Source organism: Littorina saxatilis, unplaced genomic scaffold (genome assembly GCF_037325665.1).
Source record: "Littorina saxatilis isolate snail1 unplaced genomic scaffold, US_GU_Lsax_2.0 scaffold_2559, whole genome shotgun sequence".
In the NCBI taxonomy this organism is placed as follows: Eukaryota; Metazoa; Mollusca; class Gastropoda; order Littorinimorpha; family Littorinidae; genus Littorina; species Littorina saxatilis.
In genome coordinates this window covers 1-5000 of record NW_027125787.1, presented here as the reverse complement: position 1 = coordinate 5000, position 5000 = coordinate 1, and positions in this window count along the sequence as shown.

The window sequence follows — 5000 nt, the reverse complement described above, 5'->3', positions numbered from 1 at the left end:
TTTTAACCCATCCATATAGGATATTAATCTCACAGACGTATTTTTGATGATGTCAGACGTTGTTTGTCAGTGTGCAATAACATATGTGACCCTCCACCACGGAATGAGTCGCATGTCACCTCGCGCGGTTCTGCGCTAGGTTTAATATAAGTCCGGGGGGTGTCTGGTAACAGTGTGAGGGTCACCTTCGTCACAGGCTTATAACTCACACAGTTTTTGCTCTTTTCTAAAACGGGTTTCACCACTAGGTAGAGCATTCAAAACAATTTAGGAAAATGTAAAAATATGAAAATCATGCAAAGGTGACATGCGACTCATTCCATGGTGGAGGGTCACATAAAATTATGTAAGAAGTGATTGCATGTTTTGTTTACTTTACGGCATTTGATTACCACCTGCGACGCTGTCGGTCACAGCTTGCGAGAAAGAAAGACTCACAAGTGCATGTCAACACACTCGCTAGCTGTTACCCCGTTCATTTAAAACACTAGCTTTTAAGAGTATGTAGTACACTCGTTGATTGCAATTTATGTTTCTTATAATTATGGTCAAACGCGTCATTTTTAAATGTCCAAATGAGGTAAAAGATTGTTCTCGACCCCCTAATCACCCCACAAACAAAGAAAGTCGGTTGGGGTTCCTAACGTGAGTTAAATACAGAACATTGTGTAATCTCTATTTTTATGCAATGATGTTGGGTTTTTTTGCTTGCAAGTATAAAAGGTACAATATACCTGCTATTCAGACTTGGACTTGGGACACAGTTTTCTTCCACACTAGGTTATGTTGATTGTCTAACGAAGTCGTCGTCTGGCTGAATTGTATGCAATAAAACACTGCCCCACGACAAAAGTCTTGCTGTTGTCTTGCAGGTCTGTAATTCAGGTGTCATTGTTATTTAAATCGACAGAGGCACGTAATAATCGCGATTTCCTGTTATGCTAATAAAAATAACAACTTTTGTAGCCTTTCGAAGTAAAATAAAAATTGTGACGATCACGTGAATACGATGTACATAATATAGGTTTTATTTTTAGCAAAAAATGGTAAAAACTGTAATTGATTATCATATTCAAAGAAATAACATAAATGTAGTTAAACGATGGTTACATTGTGACGAATGAAACATTATGTTTCCTCAATCTCAAGAATAGTTTTTGTTATTCTTTGCAAACCATTCTCACAGCAAATTCAAAAAAGGCTACCAGAACCCCCACCCCCCCCCCCCATCCCCATCTACCTCCCCCTCCCAAACATCTCCACCTCAAACATATTATTCTTGTCAGTAAAATAATATATATTTTATTGTTAGATGAGCGAAATACGATGAAGGATGATTTACAGCGGGATTCACAGTGCAAATGCGTACTGATTCAAGATACTGTTATTTGGAGACACCTGCCAATCAGCCATCACTTCATTTATCTTTAAACATCCTTTTATTATAATGTACCTGATTTATGTTAAAGGTTTTCTCTTTTACTGACTTTTCGAACAAAAATGTGTATGTAATGTGTGTATGTGCATAGGACATATGGAGACAGAGACACACGAACACGGACAGACAGATAAAAGCTAACACACACACACACACACACACACACACACACACACACACACCAACACACACACACACACTCGCTCTCACACACACACACACACACACACACACACACAACACACACACACACATACACACACACACACACTCTCTCTCTCACACGCACACACGCACACACACTCTCTCTCTCACACACACACACACACACACACACACACACACACACACACACACACACACACACACACACTCTCTCTCTCACACACACACACACACACACACACGCACGCACAGACACAGACACATACACACACACACACACACACACACACCAACACACACACACACACACACACACACGCACGCACGCACGTACGTAGGTACGCACGCACGGACGCACGCCCCTCCCCACACACTCACACCCACACACACTCACATAGACAGAAAACACGTATAGACAGAAAAAAAACACCGAATACATACACAGATAGAAAGAAAGGCTAGCTTGCAACACACATGTACGAACGCACACCCGCTACGCACACCACACATAAACATAGACACACATACAAAAACACACACACACAGACTAGACACGGACAGGCAGACAAGCAGGCAGACATACAAACAAACAAAAGGAGCAAATCCAAAAACAAAGAGACTGCCAACGTTCCAAAATTCAGAATAAACAAGTCGCGTAAGGCGAAAATACAATATTTAGTCAAGTAGCTGTCGAACTCACAGAATGAAACTGAACGCAATGCAACGCAGCAAGACCGTTTACTCGTGGTCCACCGCTCACGGCATAGGCAGTGAAATTGACAAGAAGAGCGGGGTAGTGGTTACGCTATGCTGCATAGCACGCTTTTCTGTACCTCTCTTCGTTTTAACTTTCTGAGCGTGTTTTTAATCCAAACATATCATATCTATATATTTTTGGAATCAGGAACCGACAAGGAATAAGATGAAAGTGTTTTTAAATTAGTTTCGAAAAAAAAAATTTGATAATAATTTTTATATATTTAATTTTCAGAGCTTGTTTTTAATCCGAATATAACATATTTATATGTTTTTGGAATCAGCAAATGATGGAGAATAAGATAAACGTAAATTGGGATCGTTTTATAAATTTTTATTTTTTTTTACAATTTTCCGATTTTTAATGACCAAAGTCATTAATTAATTTTTAAGCCACCAAGCTGAAATGCAATACCGAACCCCGGGCTTCGTCGAAGAGTACTTGACCAAAATTTCAACCAATTTGGTTGAAAAATGAGGGCGTGACAGTGCCGCCTCAACTTTCACGAAAAGCCGGATATGACGTCATCAAAGACATTTATCAAAAAAATGAAAAAAACGTTCGGGGATTTCATACCCAGGAACTCTCATGTCAAATTTCATAAAGATCGGTCCAGTAGTTTAGTCTGAATCGCTCTACACACACACACACACAGACAGACACACGCACATACACCACGACCCTCGTTTCGATTCCCCCTCGATGTTAAAATATTTAGTCAAAACTTGACTAAATATAAACAAGTCGCGTAAGGCGAAAATACAATATTTAGTCAAGTAGCTGTGGAACTCACAGAATGAAAGTGAACGCAATGTAATTTTTCAGCAAGACCGTATACTCGTAGCATCGTCAGTCCACCGCTCATGGCAAAGGCAGTGAAATTGACAAGAAGAGCGGGGTAGTAGTTGCGCTAAGAAGGATAGCACGCTTTTCTGTACCTCTCTTTGTTTTAACTTTCTGAGCGTGTTTTTAATCCAAACATACCATATCTATATGTTTTTGGAATCAGGAACCGACAAGGAATAAGATGAAAGTGTTTTTAAATTGATTTCGACAATTTAATTTTGATAATAATTTTTATATATTTAATTTTCAGAGCTTGTTTTTAATCCGAATATAACATATTTATATGTTTTTTGAATCAGCAAATGATGGAGAATAAGATAAACGTAAATTTGGATCGTTTTATAAATTTTTATTTTTTTTTACAATTTTCCGATTTTTAATGACCAAAGTCATTAATTAATTTTAAAGCCACCAAGCTGAAATGCAATACCAAACCCCGGGCTTCGTCGAAGATTACTTGACCAAAATTTCAACCAATTTGGTTGAAAAATGAGGGCGTGACAGTGCCGCCTCAACTTTCACGAAAAGCCGGATATGACGTCATCAAAGACATTTATCCAAAAAAAGAAAAAAACGTTCGGGGATTTCATACCCAGGAACTCTCATGTCAAATTTCATAAAGATCGGTCCAGTAGTTTAGTCTGAATCGCTCTACACACACACACAGACAGACACACACACACACACACACACACACACACACACACACACATACACCACGACCCTCGTCTCGATTCCCCCCTCTACGTTAAAATATTTAGTCAAAACTTGACTAAATATAAAAACAAGAAAGGTAAGTTGTTGGAACGTTCTTATTGACAAAATTACGTTACAGTCACAAATATATCGACCCAACGAAATAATGTTGCATTGTAAGAATTACAAGTTAAATCGATGTATTGATTGATTGATATATTGATTGGTTGATTGATTGATTGATTGGTTGATTGATTGATTGATTGATTTGTTCATATATTGTTTGCTAACTGATTTACCTTGTGTTAGTCTTTGATTTTGCTTCTGGCGATTTAGTATACGTTTTCCTGTACAATAATGTATTTGTTGGAATTGGCCAACTTAATGCTTTTAAGATTTTAATGTAGAATTTTAGTCTTGAAGGTTTTTTTTTACCGTGCAGGAAACATTACGCTGAGTGTATAAATGAGATTACAGTCAAATTGTAGTTGCATAATATGTAGTCATACCCTTTAAAATGTAATGGAATGTGCATGGGATGAGACGAAAAACCGAGGTCCCTTCGTGTACACTACATTGGGGTGTGCACGTTAAAGATCCCACGATTTACAAAAGGGTCTTTCCTGGGAAAAATGTACAGGCATAGATAAAAAAATGTCCACCAAATACCCGTGTGACTTGGAATAATAGGCCGTGAAAAGTAAATATTCGCAGTAATGGCTTGAGATTTACTGGCCGATGTGAATGCGTGATATATTGTGTAAAAAATCTCACACGGCAGAAATTCATATGTTAAGCGCTTAGAGAACGTCAAGCGCAATATAAATCTCCCATATAAATAAATAAATCTCAACCTCGTTTGACAGGTCAACATTCATCTATTCTAGAATATCGGAACCTGCATGAACATGGATATGCTTGTGTTTGTTACATTTAGTCAAGTTTTGACTAAATGTTTTAACATAGAGGGGGAATCGAGACGAGGGTCGTGGTGTATGTGTGTCTGTGTGTGTGTGTGTCTGTCTGTCTGTGTAGAGCGATTCAGACTAAACTACTGGACCGATCTTTATGAAATTTGACATGAGAGTTTCTGGGAAT